The sequence below is a fragment of the Stigmatopora argus genome, chromosome 9 (assembly GCF_051989625.1).
Source record: "Stigmatopora argus isolate UIUO_Sarg chromosome 9, RoL_Sarg_1.0, whole genome shotgun sequence".
NCBI lineage: Eukaryota > Metazoa > Chordata > Actinopteri > Syngnathiformes > Syngnathidae > Stigmatopora > Stigmatopora argus.
Window position 1 is genome coordinate 18,114,473 of NC_135395.1, and position 12,740 is coordinate 18,127,212.

Below are 12,740 nucleotides of genomic sequence, written 5' to 3' on the forward strand. Positions count from 1 at the left end.
AACTGGGAATCAAACCCACGACCCCAGAGGTGCAAGGCCAACGCGTTACCCCACTTTCAACATATCGCTTGTATTTCATAAGGGTGCAATTGGTTCATGAAAAAATATTTGCCGTAGCCTACTGCACTCAGTGAACTTGTCGCAAACACCCGCGTTCCTTTTCCGTTTTTTTTGTCGGTTCCGCCGAAGCCGCCTCGCGAAGGATTGAAGCGCTTCCCTCAGTAATGCACCTGATGACGAGCGTTTCAAGTGTCATTCCTTGACAGAGATAGTTGTTAACGCGGATGAGACGGCGCCAAGCGCCCCGTGCGAACTAAACGTTGTTACTTGTGGCTTTGCCTTTGTAGCGCTTTTGTTTGCCTTCTGCGTCTGCGCTCATTCTTCTCCTTCTTCTTCTTCTTCTTCTTTCCCCAAACTCTTTCATCTATTTCCATCCTCAGCCAAGACGGGGACGTATCCGTGGCAACGGCTCTGCGTGCGCGCGCCGCCTTTGTCCGAGACAGAATGTGGTAATTATCAGAGCTCACCTCGGCACTAATTAACCGTCGCTGTGGTAATTGGAAGGGTCAAGTGAACAGGAAGGTTGGCTCACCTCCCGAGCATCATCTCATCTCATCTCATCTCATCTCATCTCATCTCATCTTTTCTCATCTTTTCTCTTCTCATCTCTTCTTCCATTTCTCCTGGGCTGACAACTTCACAGCTCCTCTCTCTCTCTCTCCCCCTTTTCAAAGTCGGCTGTCGGAATTTTTCCGACTGCCGGAGGGACGCCGCTTCCCGCGAGATGCGACGTCTTCCTGTTATCTGGGCGGGGCGGGGGTTTGTCACGGGCGATGTGGGCGAGCGGCCAGGGCGCAATCTATTCGGGGGTGCGCAAGAGCCCTGATTTGACAAAAAAAATCAATTATGTGGCCAGTTGTCCAGATGATTGCCCCTCAATTCCACTTCAAGTAAGTAGCATTGACCAACTTGCTCCAAGGCTGATTTTCGGGAAGGGTCATGACCTCATCCCCCTAGCGTCAGTAAAGTGTCACTGCATGTAGTCTAAAATAGGGCAATCATTTTTTTCTTCTGTAACAAATGCATGATGATGTTGGAGATGATTTTGCATCATTGTAAGGCCAGAAAAGTCAAGTTTTGGGTTCAATCCAATAATTCAGAGAACAATTTAACGCAAAATTAGCCAAGTTGAATTTGAGAGCATCATCAATGAATGGCCTTTTTATTTTAAAAATGGCTTTTGTCTCAGGAAAAAAAAATCCCATCCACTTTCCCACCCTGGCCTTCTCCACTGGATTGGGCAGACAGACAATTGGCCACGAAACAGGGGTGGAGATTTTGACCTTCACAGCCTCCAGGAGTTCCCCGACACTTTTTGATGAGATTACCTTAGAAAAACATCCATTGTTGTGCACACGCCTTTAGCTGATAAAATCAAACACTTTGCAGCTGTACATTTCTTTACAATGTGTATTATTATTTTTTGTTTAGCTTAGTATTTGTCATAATGATCAGAATTTGGTAAAAGAGGAAGAATTTATTTTTAGGTTTAGTTTGGCTTTTATTTTGTTATTCTCTTGCTGTTTTTCCCTTCATTGTGGCTTGTTGACATTCTGATTCGTGGACTGGCCTCTCGTGCCCTCAGCCAATCACCGCCTCGCGTCACACACCTGTTCCTCGTTCTCTCGTCAAGCCTTGTGTTTTGGAGGAAGCTTTAGTTTATGCAACTAAACACCATCTAAATCATTAAAACCCCGTTAAAAGACTTGCTGGGACAAATTTAAGGTATGCAACGGCTTCCCTTTTTATTGCAAAAAGGAGCGGAACGCCATCTTTATCTTCCTACTATCCTTTTTATCACTCTTTCGGGAGGTTTGCAATTCAGCTCATCTTTCTTGCTCTGCAGGCTCACGAGGAGAAATCCATGTGCCCTTTAGGGAAAGGAGTAAAAAGTGGTCCGCTGGCTTAAAGCAGACAGCACGATGGATGCATGTGCTTAGGAAACAGAAAGAGAAAGAGAAAGAGAGAGACCAAAAATGAGGGCGGAAAAGAAAAGTGTTTACGGGAGCAATGAGGTGAGCACGCTTGGAAATGTTTGCTGATGGGGAGGAAGAGGAGGAGTCGCCATGATACACGTGGGGCGAGGAAGAGGATGGCGAAAGAGCAGAGACTGATGAGGAAGAGGACAAACAGACAGACAGATTGACGGAGCGATGGGCAGACTACGGTAAGACATTGCGTGCGGGAGTTGTTAGTGTGAGCGCCACCTTGTGGCCTGTTGTTGACTGGCAACCCATGCGAGGTGTTGGCTGGATGGGCCCCATTTTATATGTTAGCAATGCCCCATTTTAGATGTTAGATATGCCCCGTTTTACAAGTTAGATATGCCCATTTTACATGTTAGATATGCCCATTTTACATGTTAGAAATGCCCGTTTTACATGTTAGAAATGCCCATTTTACATGTTAGAAATGCCCCTTTTCCCAGTTATGAATGCCACATTTTATATGTTATGAATGACCCATTTTATATGTTAGCAATGCTCCATTTTACTTGTTAGAAATGCCCATTTTACATGTTAGAAATGCCCATTTTATATCCTAGAAAGGCCCCTTTTCCAAGTTATGAATGCCCCATTTTACATGTTAGAAATGACCATTTTCCAAGTTATGAATGCCCCATCTAACATTTTAGAAATGCCCCATTTTACGTTAGAAATGTCCCTTTTACATGTTAGAAATTCCCCGTTTTAACAAGTTGGATCTGCCCATTTTACATGTTAGAAATGCCCCTTTTACATGTTAGAAATGCCCCTTTTACATGTTAGAAATGCCCCTTTTACATGTTAGAAATGTTCCCTTTTACGTGTTAGAAATGCCCCATCTACATGTTAGAAATGCTCCTTTTACATGTTAGAAATGCTCCTTTTACATGTTAGAAATGCTCCTTTTACATATTAGAAATGCTCCTTTTACATGTTAGAAATGCTCCTTTTACATGTTAGAAATGCCCCTTTTACATGTTAGAAATGCCCCTTTTACAAGTTACAAATGCCCCATTTTATATTTTACATATGCCAATTTTATATGCTAGAAATGCCCCATTTTACATTTTAGATATGCCCCTTTTCCAAGTTATAAATGCCCCAATTTACATTTTAGATATGCTCCTTTTCCAAGTTATAAATGCCCCAATTTACATGCTAGAAATGCCCATTTTACATGTTAAATGCCCCATTTGACTTGCCCATTGCACAAGATACAAATGCCCAATGTATATGTTGGAAATGCCCATTTTTTTCATGTTTGAAAAGCCCATTGTACATGTTAGAAATGCCGAGCTTCTCACGCACTGACACAAACGCGCGCGCACACACACGTAGGGCAGCGCTCTCCATGGTGCTGAAGCGTCCCAAGTCCGAACGGGGCAGACGTTGGTCAGTTTCCCGTCCGAGTCCATTCGGCGATACAAACTCTTGTCGGAAGAGGAAGGAAGGCTAAGTTGCGAATACTGGTGGTCTATTCTTAACCGCTCGTAGTTTATTAATGAGCCGGTGTTTAGTCAGACCTGGGGTGCTGTTTAATGGAAGATGACAAGGTTGCTCTCGGGGGACTTTTCCCATCTTCTTCGCCTCGCCTTTTACATAACCGAGACAAATTGCAGTTGCTGGTGGGGGTGGGGGTGGGGGGGGGGCTGGGCGGCATGGCCACGGGTGGAGTTTGGGGGGGGGGGGGGGTGAATTCCGGGTTGGCAACTTTCTGCATTACACGCTCAGACGAGAGGATATCCTTTCCCCGGAGTGCTTTCCGCGCAGGGAGGTTTAACAAGGGGGCACATCCAAGTTAACCCCCCCTTCCACCACCCTTTTTTTTGCTGCGAGCCATCGCCAGAGATCTTTTGATATTGTACGCGTGCATACTTTCCACGAACAAAGCGTACTAAGTGCAACTTAGCGCGTTGGCTAGATTTGAAATATGGATTTGAAGTATACTGGGGTTCATTCTCAAAGACATATGCATACAATTCTAAGGATGTATCTGTGATATGTGCTTGCGTTTTTTTTGTCTTGACCCAATTAGGATTTATGCCTTAAATTAAGATTTATATGGGACATTGCTCTGAATCATGAGGTCAAGGGGTCAATTGAATGAAATTTTGCATTCGCCATTTGACATCCAGCATTAATGTTGCCTGCCTGTATATTGCAATTTGACAATAAAACTTTATAAATCAAGATAATAAAAAGAATAATTAGATAAAACAATTTCAATTTGGAAAAAAGCAATTATTTAAATACTAAAGAATTTAAAAAATGCAAATAAAAATCAATATTCAACTAATTTAAATGGAATCTGAAGTGGCTTTGTCAACATAACTGACAAGTTTGATTAAAATACAGCATTAAATGTGAACGCTGCAGTATGAAAAGTATTTAACACATCATGGAGAGTATAGTAGTAGCAGTAGTGGTGGTAGTAGTAATAGTAGTAGTAGTAGTAGTAGTAGTAGTAGTAGTAGTACTTATACCAGTAAAGCAGAAAGTATTACAAAACGAGAGTGAAACTATAGCGACAGCTGTCAATGAAAAGGTTAAAAATGGATTTTGTGGGAGGAAAATGTTTATTATTTGTATTTCTATGGAAGCGTGGCCCTGGCCCTCCAAAGCTTATCAGGTGAATGGGAGATTCCTGCAAAAAAATGGCCTTTGAGTAACACCCACTCGTCTGGACCTCACGTGGCGTGAAGCGCAACCAGCCAATTGGCTCCCCACATTCCCGGACAATAACCAAGAGCGGGCGCGCACATACAAACAGGCAGCCGAGAACCAGAGCGGTGACTCACTCCAATGAGGCCAGGGAGGAGAAAGTGACTAAAACACCACTGAAAAGCCACGCAAAGGCGTTTTGATCGCTAGCATAGATTCATCATCAGGTGACTTAAAGCCCCATTTAATGAACATTCCTTTAATTAGTATGTCGGCCTCACAGTTGTAGATTCGAACTCGGGTCGCTTCTCTTGTGTGGACTTTGTTGTATGTTCTTCCTGGGCTTGCGTGGGTTTTCTCTGGGTACTCTGTTTTCCTCAAAACATGCAAGATAGGCTTAATGTATGCTAAATGGTCCCTAGCTAATTGCAATTGGTTGTTTGTCTCCTCGTGCGCTGCCATTGGCTGGCCACAGGTTCAGGGTATCAGTTGGGGTAAGCTCCAGCACCCCCCACGAGTCGTGCGAGGATAAGCGCTTCAGAAAATAAAGGAATTCCAATAAGTGCTGTATATTAATAACCATCGCAAAGAGTATGAAGCAACCAAGAAATCTGCGATTAAAACTGTTTGAACGCCGGCGTAGCGAAGAATCAAATATAAGAATAAAAACGCTCTCATCGCATGTCATTTAAAAGCACATTCACTGACATAAGAATAGAGAGCTGCTTTTTGGAAATAAATTCCGACATACTTTTCGACTCCATTTAGCAACCGACTCAGCTGTAATGTTATGCTATTGATTCCCATTTTGTGGGGTGGACATTTATGGAAATTGCAATAAATTCTTATACAGGGCAATCAAAGGGACACGAAAAAAATGTTTTTTCATGGACAACTTGTTTACGTGGCCTTTGTGTTATTTTTGCTTGCAAGTGGTCTTTTTAAGACCTCTTAAATGAAAAATAATACAAATAATGACATTTTTCTGGCTATCCATGTCCCTTTAGAATTGAGCTTCTGGACTTGTTTTCATCTCCAAACAAATTCTCGTTTTGTTGCTCCCTTTGAGACACTTGGAATGTTCAAACCACATAAATATACTATATCAAAGCACAAGAAAAAAAAAAGCAATAATAAATACGCCGAAACTCACTATGACCAGTTTTTGGTTTTGACTTGACGTTTTGATCCACATTGATTTAGATCTCCATGGAACAAAGTGCTTACATTTCGGAAAAAAAACAGGAACAAAGTTGATAACATTTAATAGCACATGTCGCAATGGCTAATGAATTGGGAATGTTTTATTCTATTTCATCTGTAATTATTGTGTGTGTTTTTCCCTAATAAAAGACACCAAAATATCTATTTTCCCTCGCCATAGGCACTATGAAAATAGATTAATAGTGTTTTTATTCACTTAACGGGAAGGTTTTAGGCCTGGAACATATCTTATCTTTAATAAGTTAAAATATAGGCCTTGCTGCATAAAGTATGGATGCTACGTGTTCCTTTATTTGATGATGCTGTTTATTATTACTGTGTGGGAGGTCACTGGAGTACCTGGAGAAAACTCATGCAAAACTAGGCGGTTATATCAAAACTCCCCACCATCGGGGATTGAACCCTTGATCTCATAACTGCGAGGCGGGCCTGCTAAACACTCCTTCACTAGTTTACATGGTTCATTATTGAATGCCTTTGAACGCGCATTTCTGCAAAGATTGTTGACTTGTTAACGTGTGTTTTTGGGAAAGCCCTTTGCCGCCCACATCTGGCGCTTCGCGAAGTTAGTCCGCATCAACACACACACACACACACACACACACACACTGCAAGTACAGTGTTGAATAATGAAATATGACCTTGCTACAGCTTCATGAATATTACAGTGTTGATGTAACTTTAATGGGGTTTTCTCCGACGTAATCTTGCCAATCTTGTACACACGCTGTCGGGTTGACCAATTAGACGTTTGTAAGCAAACTAAACAGAAAAGAAGCCAGAAAAGCTTTTTCCTCATTTACGCGATTTATCGAGAGTCCTTCCGACGAACCTGTCGCTCCATCTTTTCTTGACCGTACAAACTCGTTGAGTCATTGGAGAAAACGTGGGGCTCAAAATGGAGGCCATCATGGCAGTAATATACATGTTTCCGTCATTATTCCACCCGGTTGTTGTTGTTTATGAGGCTTCTTTTAGCCGTTTTTTGTGGGATTTATTTGCCTTTGCAATGACGTTTCTTTGACGTGTGTTAGCATTCTAGCATTGAGACAATCGCCGAGTCCCGATGCAACGTCCACGACGTGACTTGATTGGCTCCTTCAACGCCGCACGCCATTCCTTCGCCGACATACGACACGAGACGTTAAACAAAACTTGCAGAGGACTCGCCACACCTCCCTGTTGAACGCCGCCGCTTTTTTCTGAATTTGTTTCCCTTGTTATGGATGAATCGGTGTTTGTGTGAGGGGTTAGCTGAGGTAATAGGTAGCGCCCGCCGCCAGTCGCCGGGCGGCGGGCGGGAAGGTCCGGCGTGATTCTGCTGAGTAGGCGGATAGGCAGGCCGGCAGGGAGGCCGGCGGGGAGGCTGGCAGGGCTCCCCTGGCTACTGTTGCTCTGTGGGTGGGTGCTTGGCAATGGCAGTGGCAACCAGGATCTCCACAGTCGCCGGGCTGAGGGGGCGAGGGACTACCTCACACTCTCTCTCTCTCCCTTTTTCTCTCTCTGTTTCTCCTCCCCCGCCCACGCCACTCCAAGTCCCACCGTCATTTTGTTCCCTTTTGGGTTTTCCTAAATCGCTCTCCCACGCCGGACAGACCCCCTACATTCGGGTCCGCGGGAGAGCTGACGTGGGCAGAGGAAAAGACCTCCCCCCCTCGGGGACATTAAAAAAAAAACCTCCCCTCCCTTCCTCTCACCCGTTCGACTCCCAGACATCTTTTTTCTATGTTTACTGGCAGTGCTTTTCTATCCACCTCAGCGCCACCTCCGCGCGAAACATTGCCACTTTGACCTTCGGCGTTCTCCCGGATTTTCTCTTTTCTTTCTATCGGCCGCCGACTCCGGTTTATTATTGCTTTCTTTTGCGCGCGCGAGGTCGGCTGTTGACATTACAGCGTCGATGTCAGTTGGAAAGTCTCAACGCAATAAAGCTTTAATCTCCTGAAGGCCCAGAGGCTCTCTTACTCTTCCATCGCATCATTTTTTTTTCTTGCCGTGGAGAAAGTACCAGGGCCCTCCAAACGGATCTTTCGACCGATGGATCCCGCGAGCTCGTGCCTAACTCAAACGACTTATTTTTCAGGGTCGGGGGTGGGTTGAAGGGCGCCATACGACGGCTGTCAGTCAAAGTTCACCTTGGAAAAGGCAAATTAAACCTCAAAACGGACCATAAGTTACGCCAGAATATGCAATGAAGAGGAAAAAAGTATATATACCGTATTTTCTTGCATATACGCCGTATTTGTTACTAAAAAAATGATGACTGAATCGAGGGTATGACTTATATGCGCATAAATTACACTTGACATGCACGAAACGCCATATCGCAAGACAAAGTGGCCGATACGGCCATTTATTTCAAAATAGAGAAAAGATAAAGAGATGAAACCCTAAACAAAATTTTGACATCTATGAATGAAATTTAAGAAAAGAGTAAGTCGTAGACCAGAAAATGCAGTATACGTTCACGTACTTATTTGTCCTAGTGTACCGTAAATGTAGCCTAGAGGGAGGGTGCTGGATTTTTGTGCATTGGCTTTAAAAGGCAGCTTTGTTTCTTGAATCTCACGGAAGAAATATACTTGTATAATGACAATAGAAAAAAAAAAGCATTCAATAGTGGCGTGACCGGACGTTTCGTCGAAAGACGTTTGGTCAACTGGACGTTTGGTAGAACGGGTTCACATGCAATTGATAGATTTTAACATTGGGTGAATAGGGATTTAATGACTATTATTTAACATTGAGTGAATAGGGTTAGGGTTAAACAAATGAAAGTCTCTTGACTCAAACCTCGGGACTTGCGAACTTGGCGACCAAACGTCCGTTCTACCAAACGTCCGTTCTACCAAACGTCCGGTCGACCAAACGTCTTTCGACGAAACGTCCGAGTACCCAATAGTGTCCTTCTGTATTCGTGTCGTTTAATTTTTCACCCAAAAATAAAGCGGGACCTCACCTAAACCCCCCTCGTTTCTCGCCCTACTGTACGTTGTCCATTATGCATACGCTCGTGAAGCAAAAAGTGCGTGTGCAAACACTTGCCCGCCTTGTAATGATGCTCTTTATGAAGCTGAGAATTATCTCACCATAGGTAATCATAACCTATAATACCTGGGACTCGTACAAAAACGCGCCCTGGGCCCTTTTTTCCCCTCATATCACGTCCATACAATGTTCGAATCTAAAGCCTGCGAGCCCGCATTTGACCCTCTTCAGTCACCCGTTGCCAACAATGTCACTTTGTCATTTTTGCTTGTTTTTCCGTAGAAGAGCGCCACTCGTCCTCGTGCCTTTTCTCCGCGGAGTGGCTTTAAAGCGCCCTTGTTTTCATTGCAGCACGCACAGAAATAGACGGGCGGCGGGCGGAAATGCGCGCGTGGGGGCAAAATGAAATGGGCGCGAGCGGACGGCGCAAATGCGGGAGCCGGCCCCGAGTCGGCCGTTTGCTTATAATATGTCTAGGATATACGGCACACAGCGGATCCATAGCGTGCTCAACGGCAGAGTCATTTCATCCGAGATCGCCGGATCTGGATGTGCTGACGCGTGGCTCAAAGTTTGCCCGTGGCACTCGTGGGAAAAGTTCCCAAAGCCCACCGCTTTCTTTGCACCCGTTGCTACGGCAACCGCGGCGATCGCTTCTCGCTCACGGTGAAGCGTTTCAAGTCGTCTCGGGGGCGGACTCGCCGCGTCCCTGGCTTTTTTGTGGCTGGCGGTTCCGTTTGAAGGCGTTGGGCGCCAACCGGCGTCGACCGGCCTGACGTTGACGCTGAGGCCGAAAGATTAGGTCAATGTGTTCGCTGATTTGTGGACGAGGCACCGCCACTCCGAGCCGCCCGACGCCCCGGGTGACGCGGGTGTCGCCGGTCATTAGCCACGGAAAGGGAACGGGCGCTGACACCAGTCAGAATGGCAGATGTCCACGCGACTGGGTAAGACGGCGTGCGAGGCCATGCCCTCCCGGACATGGCGAGATGAAGGAGCCAGATTTTAGATTGTTCACCTTAAGCTTCTCCTGAACTTAAGGTCACATTAGCGAGTTGTGCTTCATCTGGTGGTGCCATGTTTGTGTGTGTTTTTGTGTGTTTTGTGCTTCTTTTTGGCAGACACGAGTGCTTTTATTTGAGGGATGAGTGTCAGTTGATGGTCATTGAGGGCTTCTGTGTGGTAAGCTAGTGGCGCTCTGTAAACTGTGTAGTCCTACTCTTTCCATTTAAAAAAGAATAGTCCATACCTGGCAACCTCTGCCAATTGCGGCGCTTATTAATCATTGCAATTCCCCTTATTTAGCGATAAAATACTGTACAAATGCAACGCGGCACAAATTTACTCACAAAAAGGCGCACTTAAAATTCTAACATTTTCTCCAAAGTGGACGAGGTGCTCAATCAGTCCGTGCACTAAATTCAAGATTGTGTAGATGTCGCTGTATGACGCTGTCTGGGTGCATTGCTTGCTGACGAGCTATACTTGTATAGTATAAAATAACCGTTATGTTACACATCACTTTTATCCGATTTGCCTTCAAAAGAAATAAGGGATTAAGATAGAGAAATACTGTAACTGCTGATTTTAGTCCCCGTTTACAGCTCCGTAAAAATTGTCACTTTTTATTATTGCCAATACGATCTGCGAGTTTGGGAGCCATCACGGAATCACGGAGCGCCGTTCGCCGTCTGCGCTGCCTTTGCATGCGATTAGACGGAAAGCCTCGGGTGGGTCCGAGCGCGAAAGGTAAATCCCGCCAGTTTGACTTACGTAAGCGGCGAGCTCCCACGCTGGCGGGCCTTCTGTCGCTACTTTTGCGCACTCGCCATCTCCACGTCTTCCCTTTCGCGTCCTCCCCGAGATTACCGCCGTTCCCGTGGCGGGACATCAGAGGGGAAGGAGAATTGAAAAAGCCTTTTTCTTCATGGTCGCCGGGCAAGTACTGGGCGAGGTCGAGTCGCTTACCGAGCGGTCGGATAGCCCCGCGTAATCCTCATCTCCTGCGGTATGACGAGCCGCCGTCTCGCTCGGCATCCACGCGGTGCTCGATACGATTGGGCGTGTTTTCAGCTGAATTCTGGCCGTGTTTTCGCCGTTTGCCTCATTTTTTGGCCGTATCTTGAAAGTTGCGAAAGTACATTGACGACTTCGATTGTATTTTTTGATTGAAATTGACATGATATAGTGATACAGTGATATATATTATATTGCTGTCACGTTAAAGACGGAGAATTAGATTAGATAACTTTATTTATCCCGTATTCAGGAAATTTTACTGTCACAGTAGCAAGAGGGTGAGAATACAGACACAGAAAAAGACATTTCAGTCATAAATAAATAAGTAAATATATAAATAAGCGTGTTGCATGAAATATATATATATATATGTATATGTATATGTATGTATATGTATGTATGTGTATGTGTATGTATGTATATGTATGTGTATATATATATGTATATATATATATATATATATATATATATATATATATATATATATATATATATATATATATTTCATGCAACACGCTTATTTATATATTTACTTATTTATTTATGACTGAAATGTCTTTTTCTGTGTCTGTATTCTCACCCTCTTGCTACTGTGACAGTAAAATTTCCCGAATACGGGATAAATAAAGTTATCTAATCTAATCTAATTCTCCGTCTTTAACGTGACGGCATTTCGTGGGGTGCGGCACGTGACAATTTAGCCGCGGGATTCTTAAATAAAGCATCGGCTTTACATGAAAGCTCCAGCCAACTACGCCAATGGAAACGCTGCTCTTGAAAGCGCGTCGCTACATCTGACACTTCCCTTTCCTTATTGTTTACCCGTCTTGAATTATAAATCCATATAAGCTGAAAAACACCCACGCGCCACCCCCTTGACGGCATTCCTATATTCACATCAACCGGAGTGATGGACTCATAAAATAGGGCTAATCTGCTAATACGCAATGAAGAGAGTCCGTCATCTCGCCAAGTATTAAGACAAGCCTTCCCGGGCAAACCCGGCTTTGTTTTCCAGCGCCATGTAAATAGCAACACGCCGGCCGCGTTTTGTCTTCGCCACGGCGCTCGGCTAATCCCGCGCGGAGCTCGGAGGGATCTCGGCGGCGACTCTCGTCGCCTTTGCTTTGTTGGCGGCGGCGGGCTTTTCTCATCTCCCACGTAAACTTGACAATATTGTGGAATTTTCAAGCGCCCGTTCGTTTAGATAACATCTATTGTGGAATTAGATACGGCTTGAACCAGGTGTGCAAGACCCGGCGATTGGCAGATAGCGCCATGTGTTTTCGGGTTGACCTTCCGAGGAAGAGATCAGACGATGCCAAAACGATAACGAAGGACGCCAGATGTCCTTCATGTTTTCACTGTGCTGCGTTCAGTCTATAAAAGACGCCGAGTTGTGCAATAAAGTAGGTCTGTAACCGGAGCTTATTGTTTATTTTGTTCAAACTCCAATCATTGGCGTCACGGAACCGCGAGCCGAAGGGAGGGGCGTCGAATGCCGGCCACGCATCTTATTGCTAATCGACGGCTGTTAAAAGGTACCGTATTTAGCTATTTAATATACTCGGGTATATTAAATGATTTTTGCTTTTTTGAGCCTCCCGTTTGTGCGCCATTTAATATACCCCTGCCATTTAATATACCCGGGTCTTAAACGGCAACTCAGCTTTTTTGGCAAGATTTGTATGGTGTTCATGGGGGCATAATTGTAGATACTTAAGTTCAATAAAATTCCAAGTCAACTTTATTCAGCAGTAAGTAGTTTTAGTCTGCAAAACGTTGATGCACCCCGTCACGGCA

At 44.6% G+C, this 12,740-nt stretch overlaps 1 protein-coding gene across 4 annotated transcripts in view; it reads left to right on the forward strand.

Moving 5' to 3' along the window:
• The first annotated feature begins 1,635 nt into the window (after window positions 1-1,635).
• LOC144082532 (alpha-1A adrenergic receptor-like) overlaps window positions 1,636-12,740 on the forward strand; it is a 121,507-nt gene continuing 110,402 nt past the window's right edge. For all 4 annotated transcript variants that reach the window (XM_077609758.1, XM_077609759.1, XM_077609757.1 and 1 more), the window contains exons 1-2: window positions 1,636-1,785; window positions 1,907-2,227. The gene's annotated coding sequence lies outside the window, so the exon portion shown is untranslated. The remainder of the gene's footprint in view (window positions 1,786-1,906; window positions 2,228-12,740) is intronic.